The following is a 13,631-nucleotide window of genomic DNA, read 5'->3' as shown; positions in this document are numbered from 1 at the left end:
GTCGGCCACAGTAGCCTACAGTATGGTTACAAAACTCAGGCAGAGCATGCAGCTACACCGTAGACAGTGTATTTAAGCATTTGCTTCATTTAGCATGGTAATGATCCGGAATGAAGTGTTGTCAATGTGTGCTGTGTTGTATAGGTCCAAAGGCTGGTCCAAAGGAACATGGAGTTCTGACTGACAATCCGCCAGCTGGAAAAACAGCACACAGCTAACCCTCCAGTCATTACCTGAAAAAAACACACACACACACACACACACACACACACACACACACACACACACACACACACACACACACACACACACACACACACACACCATTGAGTCCAGAGGGCATTTATAGCTTTGTGTGGTTGGGCGTAAGATCTCTGATGCAGTAGGACTGGTCGGCCACAGTAGCCTACAGTATGGTTACAAAACTCAGGCAGAGCATGCAGCTACACCGTAGACAGTGTATTTAAGCATTTGCTTCATTTAGCATGGTAATGATCCGGAATGAAGTGTTGTCAATGTGTGCTGTGTTGTATAGGTCCAAAGGCTGGTCCAAAGGAACATGGAGTTCTGACTGACAATCCGCCAGCTGGAAAAACAGCACACAGCTAACCCTCCAGTCATTACCTGAAAAAAAAACACACACACACACACACACACACACACACACACACACACACACACACACACACACACACACACACACACACACAGCTAACCCTCCAGTTATTGCCTGAACACACACACAGCTAACCCTCTAGCATTACCTGTTCAGCCAGTCAGGGAAGCAGGCAGCCAGGAGTCAAGGTTAATGGAGGGTATCCGGGCCAGTCTGGGGTTGTGATTGGTTGTTTCAGCAACACCTTATTTGGCCCCTACAGGTGATCCATAGTTAACAGTTAGGTTTACAGCTTGGATGGCTGAAAGTAGTGAATAAATAAACAGATGCTGCTTATCAATCAAGTTGAACGGACTACTTCTTATCAGACCTCAGGATAAGACCCAGGTACAGACAGTTCAAAGTAACAAAACTTTATTACGAAAACAGGAGGCAGACAAACGACAAGTCAAGGGCAGGCAGAGGTCAGGAATCCAGGGTAGTGTCACAAGGTACAGAACGGCAGGCAGGCTCAGGGCAGGCAGAGGTCAGGAATCCAGGGCAGTGTCACAAAGTACAGAACGGCAGGCAGGCTCAGGGCAGGCAGAGGTCAGGAATCCAGGGCAGTGTCACAAGGTACAGAACGGCAGGCAGGCTCAGGGCAGGCAGAGGTCAGGAATCCAGGGCAGTGTCACAAGGTACAGAACGGCAGGCAGGCTCAGGGCAGGCAGAAGTCAGGAATCCAGGGCAGTGTCACAAGGTACAGAACGGCAGGCAGGCTCAGGGCAGGCAGAGGTCAGGAATCCAAGGTACAGAACGGCAGGCAGGCTCAGGCCAGGCAGAGGTCAGGAATCCAGGGCAGTGTCACAAGGTACAGAACGGCAGGCAGGCAGGCTCAGGGCAGGCAGAATGGTAAAAACCGGGAAAACTAGAAAACAGGGACTACAGAGAAAACCAGAAGCAGGGGGAAAAGGCTGGTAGGCTTGACGAGACAAGACAAACTGGCAACAGACAAACAGAAAACACAGGTATAAATACACAGGGGATGATGGGGAAGATGGGAGACACCTGGAGAGGGGTGGAGACAAGCACAAGACAGGTGAAAAGGATCAGGGTGTGACAATTTCCTCCAAATCCCCCCAAATTGATGTTGATTGTATCAGACAGTGAAATGTGTCCGTTGACAGATCTGCTGGGGATGTGTGTATAGGATTGGAAACATAGATACCACAATGCTTACGAAGCACACAAACAAAGGAATCCAACTCATTTGGACCTGGAGGAGAGAAAGCACACAAACAAAGGAATCCAACTCATTTGGACCTGGAGGAGAGAAAGCACACAAACAAAGGAATCCAACTCATTTGGACCTGGAGGAGAGAAAGCACACAAACAAAGGAATCAAACTCATTTGGACCTGGAGGAGAGAAAGCACACAAACAAAGGAATCGAACTCATTTGGACCTGGAGGAGAGAAAGCACACAAACAAAGGAATCCAACTCATTTGGACCTGGAGGAGAGAAAGCACACAAACAAAGGAATCAAACTCATTTGGACCTGGAGGAGGAGAGAAAGCACACAGTCATGGAGGGTGGGATTTAGGAGGACTTGATTGGAATGAAACTCAATGGCAAGAAATCACAAGCATGGGGGGCAGGGATGAGAGGGAGAGAGGGGGGCAGGGATGAGCGAGAGAGGACAGAGACAGAGAGACAGAGATGGAGAGAGAGAGACAGAGAGAAAGAGAAAGGGAGAGCGCGAGACAGAGGGAGAGAAAGATAGAGAGGGGGGGACAGGGATGAGAGGGAGGGAGGGGGGATGAGACAGAGAGAGGGGGGATGAGAGAGAGAGAGGGGGGATGAGAGAGAGAGAGGGGGATGAGAGAGAGAGGGGGGGATGAGAGAGAGAGGGGGGGTGAGAGGGAGAGAGGGGGGGCAGGGATGAGTGAGAGAGGACAGAGACAGAGAGACAGAGACAGAGATGGAGAGAGAGAGACAGAGAGAAAGATAAAGGGAGAGACAAATGGAGAGAAAGATAGAGAGGGGGGGACAGGGATGAGAGAGAGAGAGTTCATTTCTAATAGTGTTTTGTTGATGTTGTTACATTTGTTGATTCTCACTTTTGTTAATTGTTCATTTCACTTGCTTTGGCAATGTAAACATATATTTCCCATGCCAATAACGCCCCTTTGAGTTGAATTGAGAGAGAGATGGCAGGGATGAGAGAGAGAGATGGCAGGGATGAGAGAGAGAGATGGCAGGGATGAGAGAGAGAGATGGCAGGGATGAGAGAGAGAGATGGCAGGGATGAGAGAGAGAGATGGCAGGGATGAGAGAGAGAGATGGCAGGGATGAGAGAGAGAGATGGCAGGGATGGCAGGGATGAGAGAGAGAGATGGCAGGGATGAGAGAGGACGAGATATAGAGAGTCACGGCCCTAAATATAGGTTTAATACCTACTGCTTAAGCATGTTGTTGTGAACACACCTCAATCTCTGATCACAATGCAATGGAACAATGACAGTAATTCTCCCATCCATTCCATCAGGGTTGGCCTTTGCTTTCTCTCACAGCCCTCCGTTGTCAATAGAAGATTCTGCTCTCCCATCAGAGAATTTCTAAAGCCGCAGAAAAATAATTCCTAGAACAGATTTCTATATCTACAGTTGAACTAAATCTAAAATGGGCAGAGCATAGATGTCCATTTGTAACGGATTTCCTCCTCTTCGTCTGAGGAGGAGTAAGGATCGGACCAAAGCGCAGCGTGGTAAGTGTTCATGATGATTTTAATTCAAGAAAGCACTGAACACTGAATCAAAACAATAAACGATGATGTGAATTAACAAAACTGAAACAGTACCGTGTGGCCCAAACACTCACACGGAAACAAACACCCACAAACCAAAACCCAAACAGTACAGTGTGGCCCAAACCCTCACACGGAAACAAACACCCACAAACCAAAACCCAAACAGTACAGTGTGGCCCAAACCCTCACACGGAAACAAACACCCACAAACCAAAACCCAAACAGTACCGTGTGGCCCAAACACTCACACGGAAACAAACACCCACAAACCAACAGTGAAACCCAGGCTACCTAAGTATGATTCTCAATCAGAGACAACCAATGACACCCGCCTCTGATTGAGAACCATACTAGGCCGAACCCAAAAACCAACATAGAAAAACATAGACTGCCCACCCCAACTCACGCCCTGACCATACTAAAACCAAGAATAAAATAACAGAACTATGGTCAGAACGTGACACCATTCTAGTCATTTTATTTCTATGAGGGCTAGTGTGGTGGAAGGGGGTGTGGCTATAACAGTGTAGTATGTATGGCCCTATACAGGTGTACAGTAGCTGGTGTGCTGTCAGGGGGTGTGGCTATAACAGTGTAGTATGTAGGATTGCATATTTTGGGGAATATTCAGAGGTGGAAACTTTCCGTGGGAATTAACGGAATATATGGGAATGAATATTGATACCATTTAAATGTAGATGTTTTTTGTATTGGATATATTTACCATATCATATGGAGACAGAAACCTTTTACCTCATCATAAGTAGACATAAATCAAATGATTAAATCCTTCCAATAGAAATACAAAAAAATATTTAGTACGAATTGAACTTTAATTAAATGAGTTGACTCTTCACATGGGATGATTTCACTGAACAACAGAAAGGGAATATTGAATGATCCCCAATGATCCATCGCATCTCCCAAAAATGTTTTCAACATAAATCTATAAAATTATAGTCTAGAAACTAAAGCTTTAGTTGTCTTCCTCTCAGGCTTCCATGTCTTCTCCCTGGACCTCCTCAATGTCCACCTCTTGAACATCAGACTCTGAGGTCTCATCTTCACTGTCACTTTCCAACCTAGTTGAGGATGGCTTGATGTCAGGCTCAAAAAGCCTCAAATTTGCCCGGATGGCCACCAATTTTTCAACCCTTGTATTGGTCAGCCTGTTTTGTGTGTGTGTGTGTGTGTGTGTGTGTGTGTGTGTGTGTGTGTTCCCAAACAAGGACCAGTTGCATTCTGAGGCGGCTGATGTTTGTGGGATTTGGAGGATGATGGAGGCAACAGTGGAAAGAGCCTCAGATCCACAAAGTCCTTCCCACCAGGTGGCTGGTGAGATATGTTGTCACGACTACCATATTGCATCTCCATCCCAAGGCCCTTGCTTGGAAGTGTACTCCGTAAGACTGCCAAGAACCTTGCCCTCATCCAGGCCAAGGTGGCGAGACACGGTAGTGATGACACCATAGGCCTTGTTGATCTCTGCACCAGACAGGATGCTCTTACCAGCATACTTGGGGTCCAACATGTACGCTGCAGGGTGTTTGGGCTTCAGGCAGAAGTCTTCACTTTTTGGTGTATTTCAGAACTGCAGTTTCCTCTGCTTGGAGCAACAGTGAAGTGGGCAGGGCAGTATGGATTTATTCTCTTACATCTGCAAGTAGAGTCTGAACATCAGACAGGATGGCATTGTCTCCCTCAATCCGTCCAATGGCTACTGCTATAGGTTTCAGGCTGCTTACCACTCTCTCCCAAAATACATCATCCAGGAGGATCCTCTTGATGGGTCTGTCCATATCGGCAGGCTGTGATATTGCCATTTCTTGGAGTGACTTCTTCCTCTGTCAAACATGATGACAAACATGATGACAAACATGATGACAAACATGATGACAACACCACCCCAACGGGTGTTGCTGGGCAGCTTCAATGTGGTGCTCTTATTCTTCTCACTTTGCTTGGTGAGGTAGATTGCTGCTATAACTTGATGAGCCTTCACTTACCTAACCATTTCCTTGGCTCTCTTGTAGAGTATTTTCATTGTTTTCAGTGCCATGATGTCCTTGAGGAGCAGCTTCAATGCATGAGCAGCACAGCCAATGGGTTTGATGTGAGGGTAGGACTCCTTCACTTTAGACCAAGCAGCCTTCATGTTCCCAGCATTGTCTGTCACCAGTGCAAATATCTTCTGTGGTCCAAAGTCATTGATGACGGCCTTCAGCTCATCTGCAATGTAGAGTCTGGTGTGTCTGTTGTCCCTTGTGTTTGTGATCTTGTAGAATACTGGTTGAGGGGTGGAGATGATGTAGTTAATTATTCCTTGCCCACGAACATTCAACCACCCATCAGGGATGATTGCAATACAGTCTGCTTTCTCTATGATTTGCTTGACCTTCACTTGAACTCTGTTGAACTCTGCATCCAGCAAATGAGTAGATGACACATTTCTGGTTGGAGGGGTGTATGCTGGGTGAAAAACATTCAGAAATCTCTTCCAATACACATCGTCTGTGAGCATCAGAGGTGAACCAGTTGCAAAACGCACCTTGAGCCAGACATTTGTCATGACGTGGCCCGCCTACACCCAGGCTTCTCTTATCTCAGGTTGTAAATTCCTGGAGGAGACTCTCTCCACCAGTATATGCAGAAAGAGACCCATAGAGAGAACAAATGAATTTCTTCCATATCACAGAACTTGAGAACTGAACAATATCCTTGTTTGGGAGAATGTGTAAACGGTTGGTGGAGAATCCAGCTACAACCGGTCAGTTTGGTACAATATTGTGACCTCATGAAAGACAATACAGCCATATTACCATAACTCTGTTTATACAGGATCCTCTGTTACGAGACTTGCATCTAATTATTGTATAAAATGAATGAGTAAGGATGAAACTATTTGTGAAATTATGTAAGGTGATGTTAATAAAAGAGAATTGTATTCCCTTTAAAGTCTAATTAAGTCATTGGCCCGCCCCCAGGAGCACAGACAGGATCTGGCTCAGGGGACAGCCCTTTTCTACTGTTCCGAATATAACCCCCACCTAATAATTTCCTATCAGACCAGCTTACCTCGATTACCACGAGAGGGCTAAGGTTTGAGTAGACCCCAATTATTCTTAGCCTCATGTTAGTCTCATTCCAAATGTCGTAAATTGTTGGTTATCTGCACGAACACAGTCTTCACTAAGAATCATCCATACATCAATTGCCTCAATCATTTATTTATTAACTAACTAACTAAATAATCACAGAAATGCACATACAAACAAACAAGGTAGATATGGTTACAAGGAAATGATAGGGGATGTGCCCTAGTGGGCTAAACCGGTATCGCGGCTTGGTAGACAAAGGGACTGAGAAGGGCTCGAAAGATAAGACACTACAGAGTTGATAATTATAACAGTTGAAATGCTAATCCTTTGCACATGAACGCTCACTCATTCGGCAATAATTGCCATCAATATATATATTTACGCTCAGTGTGTCGTCGGCATCCTGTTGGAGAGTTTGTCCGTCCTCTCTCTCTCTGCCGTGGTTAGAATGGATAGTTCAGAGTCAAATTTAGAAATGCTGTTATAGATAGGTGTTTCGGAGGTTGTCGGTCCTCGCATTCACGGGTACATAATTTCAGGCTGCAGACTAGTAATTAGTATCGAAGAGTAGCTCATATTCTGTCTATCGATAAGGTTTCTGATTCATCATTTTCACCTCGAAGTAGAGGGACTTTGTCAAAGGTGGCTTGTTGTGAGCGCTGAGGGAACTTTATGCACTTGGCCAGATGATTCTGCATTTTTGTTGCATTCTTCACATATGCTTTGGCACAGTATTTGTAAATGTACACAGCTTTTTCTTCTACATTAGCGGCAGTGAAATGTCTCCACACATCAGATAATGCCCGTTATAGAAAAAAATGAGTAAAAGAAACCCAAATACAATTCCATGTACAGATAAATTGTTAAGCAGTTAGATTAAACAACTCGTTTGTAAGATAAATGTTTTAAAATTAAACATGTATGGAAACAGGTGAATTAACACTCCTCAGTTAGCAGGCTCGAGCAAGCTAAAACCCACATGGCAGCAAAAACTAACAAGCAGAAATTGTTATCAAGTTAGAAATTATTTAAACACACTTTGCTGTAGGCTAATCTTTACTAGTTAACAAAAAATCATGCACAGTGGGGAGAACAAGTATTTGATGCACTGCCGATTTTGCAGGGTTTCCTACCTACAAAGCATGTAGAGGTCTGTCATTTTTATCAGAGGTACACTTCAACTGTGAGAGACGGAATCTAAAACAAAAATCCAGAAAATCACATTGTATGATTTTTAAGTAATCAATTAGCATTTTTTTTTAAACTTTTTTTTTTTTTTACCCCTTTGTTCAGGGACACATTATTCAATTTCTGTTAGTCACATGTCTGTGGAACTTGTTCAGTTTATGTCTCAGTTGTTGAATCTTTGGTTCATATAAAATATTTACACGTTAAGTTTGCTGAACATGAACACAGTTGACAGTGAGAGGACGTTTCTTTTTTGCTGAGTTTATAAGTGTTACCTGTTTAATAATTGTTTGATATTCCGTGAATACTTGCATTTCCTGTGTGTATTATCATTATCAAGTATCATATTGCTGTATAGATTTCATGCTCACTAAAAAAATATTATTTTTAGTTTGAGCAATGCAAAAACTAACATCAGATCTTTGGGGAATCTTAAATGAACTCTTGCACAGTCTGGCCTTTTGGGACAGGGCTTAGAATACCTGTCCTGACTCGTGACCCCGCAAAGCAGCACAAGCCTCATAGTCCTGTTGACTTCAGAATCTGGTCTACCGTGCACTCTGGTGTGGAACACACAGATGCCCCATCAAATTGTCTGTAGAGACTACGCTTCCCAACTTTCTCTTGTGTAACATGAGATCCTTAAGACACAAGGTAGAGGAGCTTTTACCACTGTGACTAACGAGACTGACATTGTTGCTGTGGCCGAGTCCTGGTTAAACGAAGACATCCCAGACTCAATAGTCAGTCTTCAAGGCTGTAGTTTGCATAGAAAGGGACGGCAGGGTTAGAGCGTTGGACTAGTAACCGGAAGGTTGAGAGTTCAAACCCCCGAGCTGACAAGGTACAAATCTGTCGTTCTGCCCCTGAACAGTTAACCCACTGTTCCTAGGCCGTCATTGAAAATAAGAATTTGTTCTTAACTGACTTGCCTAGTTAAATAAAGGTAAAATAAAAATAAATAAAAGTAACCTCATGTGGTGGGTGTGTGGCCATGCATAATGCACAGCATCCTTCACAAGCGTTTGCTGGACTTTGAGGATGACAGCGTTGAGCGTTTGTGAACTTGGCTGAGACCATGTCTCCTACCACGTGGCATTAACTGCATTGTGTCTGCTGTCCTCTATAATCCCATCAAATCTTCTAAGGAGGCCCGATCTGACTCCCAGGTCCTGGAATATCTCAAGAAGTGCCTTAGTACTATTCGACACAGGGTCAAAACAGATGGCAACACTTAACCAGCATGGCTACCACAGGATTCTGCACCGATACGCCGTTCCATCTGGTTTGCACTTAGTGGGACTATCATTTGTTTTTCAACAGGACAATGACCCAACACACCTCCAGGTGGACCAAGAATTAGAGGGATGGAGTGCTGCATCAGATGACCCGGTCTCCACCATTACCTGACCTCAACCCAATTGAGATGATTTGGGATGAGTCGGACCGCAGAGTGAAGGAAAAGCAGCTAACAAGTGCTCAGCATATGTGCGAACTCCTTCAAGACTTTTGGAAAAGCATTCCAGGTGAAGCTGGTTGAGAGAATGCCAAGAGTGTGCAAAGCTGTCAAGGCAAAGGGTGGCTACTTTGTAGAATATAAAATCCCAAATATATTTTGATTTACTTAACACTTTTGGTTACTACATGATTCCATATGTGTTATTTCATAGTGTTGATGTCTTCACTATTATTCTACAACGTAAAAAATAATACAAATAAAGAAAAACCCTTGAATGAGGAGGCGTGTCCAAACTTTTGACTGGTTCTGTATGTAAATGAGATATTTCTCTATTTAATTGTCAATAAATAAGCAAATACTTCTAAAAACGTTATCATTGCGGCGTATTGTGTGTAGATGTGAGAAAAAACATCTGTTTAATCCATGTTGAATTCAGGCTGTAACACAACAACATGTGAGCTGTGAATGCTATCTGAAGGCACTGTACATGTACATGTTTACTTCAGAGTGGTCCTCATCAGGTAAACAGCATCTTATTTCATGTTGTTATGCAATGATGTTTTACATAATAAACTTGAACTAGCTAGTGTGGTGTCAGGGGGTGTGTCTATAACAGTGGAGTATGTATGGCCATATACAGGGGTACAGTAGCTAGTGTGGTGTCGGGGTGAGGCTATAACAGTGAACTATGTAAGGCCCTATACGGGGGTACAGAGGCTAGTGTGATGACAGGGTGTGTGTCTATAACAGTGTAGTATGTATGGCCATATACAGGGGTACAATAGCTGGTGTGGTGTCAGGGAGTGAGGCTATAACAGTGTAGTATGTAAGGCCCTATACAGGGGTACAGTAGCTGGTGTGATGGCAGGGGGTGAGGCTATAACAGTGTAGTATGTATGGCCCTATACAGGTGTACAGTAGCTGGTGTGATGGCAGGGGGTGAGGGGTGTGGCTGCTGTGTCATAATAACAGTTGTCTAATCTGTGATTATCAGGATTATCTGAGAGCAGTGTGCTGGTCGTCCTTTACACCGTTCTAGTGTTCCTAATCTACTGTCACAATCTGACACTACTACTCCTACAGAGGAGACGCTAGGCTAGGTCTGACACTACTCCTACAGAGGAGACGCTAGGCTAGGTCTGACACTACTACTACAGAGGAGACGCTAGGCTAGGTCTGACACTACTACTACAGAGGAGATGCTAGGCTAGGTCTGACACTACTACTACAGAGGAGACGCTAGGTCTGACACTACTACTACAGAGGAGACGCTAGGTCTGACACTACTACTACAGAGGAGACGCTAGGTCTGACACTACTACTACAGAGGAGACGCTAGGTCTGACACTACTACTACAGAGGAGACGCTAGGTCTGACACTACTACTACAGAGGAGACGCTAGGCTAGGGTAGGTCTGACACTACTACTACAGAGGAGACGCTAGGCTAGGTCTGACACTACTACTACAGAGGAGATGCTAGGCTAGGTCTGACACTAATACTACAGAGGAGACGCTAGGCTAGGGTACGTCTGACACTACTACTACAGAGGAGACGCTAGGCTAGGTCTGACACTACTACTACAGAGGATATGCTTGGCTAGGTCTGACACTACTACTACAGAGGAGACGCTAGGCTAGGTCTGACACTACTACTCCTACAGAGGAGAGGAGACGCTAGGCTAGGTCTGACACTACTACTACAGAGGAGAGGAGACGCTAGGCTAGGTCTGACACTACTACTACAGAGGAGAGGAGACGCTAGGCTAGGTCTGACACTACTCCTACAGAGATGAGACGCTAGGCTAGGTCTGACACTACTACAGAGGAGAGGAGACGCTAGGCTAGGTCTGACACTACTACTACAGAGGAGAGGAGACGCTAGGCTAGGTCTGACACTACTACTCCTACAGAGGAGAGGAGATGCTAGGCTAAGTTAGCCATGACTAATACAGAGGAGAGGAGACGCTAGGCTAGGTTAATGACTCCTACAGACGAAAGGAGAGAGATACTAGGCTAGGTTAGCCATGACTACTACAGAGGAGAGGAGATGCTAGGCTAGGTCTGACACTACTACAGAGGAGAGGAGACTCCAGGCTAGGTCTGACACTCCTACAGAGGAGAGGAGACGCTAGGCTAGGTTATGCTACAACATAACCCTGATGCTGCTGCTACTCTGTCTGTTGTTTACAATAGTTCTGCACCTGTGCATAATGTATTGCTTCATATATTATGAAAGGCTATTGGTAGTATTTTTCCCACTCCAGGTACACACAACTTAAAGTGATACTTGGGGATTTTGGCACTGGGGCATCTACTGCCCCAGAGTCCGATGAACTCATGGATACAATTTTTATATCTCTCTGTCCAGTATGAAGGAAGTTAGAGGTAGTTTTGTGAGCCAATGCTAACTAGCGTTAGCACAATGACTAACTATATGGGTAAAACCCCGAAAGTATTGTTTTAATGTGTCATAAAACATTATTGATAATGAGAGGCCACACACACACACACACACACACACACACACACACACACACACACACACACACACACACACACACACACACACACACACACACACACACACACACACACAGCAGTATGGAAGAAGAGGGAAATAAATGAAGACACAGTAGACCTCTTCAGCCTCCCTGTCTCTAGAAGAGCATCTTGAGAGGACTAGGAAAGAGGAAAACACTTCTAGTTATTATAATCATCACTATTATTGGTTTAATATTGCTGTTTTGAAGTGGGGGGGGGGGGGGGGATAATACAATATACACATGGAGCATATTAATGGATCACATCAAGACAACAATCTTTCAGAGACAATAATATAGACAAGAACACACTCTGAGAGACCTGGAGTCTGTATGTTGTAAAAGTGTCATTATCTGCATAGAAGGATAAGGTCTGCTGATATTTACATGAGTAGTACTTTGCCACAACACTCATTGGATGACAAAGGAAAGGCTTGTCCGTCATTGGCTGAAGAGTGGGCAGCGTTTGGCAGAGATTGGACAATAGACATTCCAAGCAGGAAGGAACCCCAGGGATAGAGGTTCCGCTGAACAACAATGTCTAAAAGGGTGTGTCCCATATAACACCCTATTCCCTATTTAGTGCACTACTTTTGACCGGGGACCATAGGACTCTGGCAAAAAGTAGTGCACTACACAGGGAATAGGACGAAACCAAAGCCTCCATGTCAAAAGACAGGATCATCAAAACAATACATATATGAAGTATAAAATGAAAAAGTAATTATTAATAAAATATAATTTTTGATGGACAGCTATTTCTATGTACCTTATCCCCACTATAATAATCTGCAGTCCTCCGATTTCCTCCGTTCCCTTTCTTCTGCTTTATAGAATTCATCCCCAGACACACATTTTAACTCTATAACACATTTGTTTCATCCTCCTAACAAAGCTTGGTATCTGTGTGAATGTCATGACATTGGCTTGGAGACGGCTATTGGTATGGTCACAGTAGCTGTGGCCCACCTGTTGAATAGAGAGATACAGCAGTCTGTTATTGAACAGCCAGGGGCCACGGGGCCACTGATCAGTAATCCAGTCCAGACAATGTAATGATGCTGTTAGATGATAGAACAGCATTCATTTAAAGGTAGAGTGAGAGGTCTATGTATTGTAGAAGGACGCAGGTGTTTCCTCTCTCTCTCTCTCTCTTCTCTTATTTCAATATGTCCAGCCAAGGTCTCAGAGTCCTCCTCCCTTCAATCAACACAACTCTTGTTCTTCTTGTCCTCTGGGACTCGCATGGTCCCTAGAAGTTACACAGAGCTATGTTTGCTTTCTGTGCCCAAAGTCATGAGCTGTCCTGTCTTCCAGGCTAGAGGTCAACGTGATGTCTAGTGGGTAAGTGATTAGAACACATGCTGTGATTCCATGGTTACAGAGTTCCAAACTCAACAGTTCATGTGTGAGGTGGTGTCCTTTGGCTTGGACTGGTGGTTTCTAAGAGCTCTAACAGGGTGATGGTAAGAGGGTGATGAAATAAGGGTGATGAAAAGAGGGTGAGACATACAACAGAATGCAGAAACAACCTATGGTGGGAAGGGTGGAGAAGAGAGGAGAGAGTGGAAGAGGAGGTGAAAGGAGCTTTGGCACAGTTCATTGGGATCCATCCCTTTCTAGTCTTTCTCTCCTTCTCTCTCTCTCTCTCTCTTTCCCCCTCTCTCTCTCTCTCTCTCTCCCTCTCTCGCTCTCTGACTTCCTCACTCTCGTTTTGAAGAGTCTTTAAAGTAAGAGGAGTCTATCCAGCCTCCCCTTCCCATTCTACCAACCAGGGAACAAGGATACTGGTGACATCACTTCCTGGTCGTCACTGCACAAGCCACCAATCAGGGGACAGTTGCGAAGGGGAGAGGAAGCAAATGGCCGACCAATAGACAACAAACAAAACGAACAGCCTTTCTGTTCTGCATTCGCCTGCTTGTCGGTCAAGTCCTCCC

This window comes from Oncorhynchus mykiss, chromosome 15, assembly GCF_013265735.2.
Source record: "Oncorhynchus mykiss isolate Arlee chromosome 15, USDA_OmykA_1.1, whole genome shotgun sequence".
Lineage (NCBI taxonomy): Eukaryota > Metazoa > Chordata > Actinopteri > Salmoniformes > Salmonidae > Oncorhynchus > Oncorhynchus mykiss.
This window is presented reverse-complemented; position numbering follows the sequence as displayed.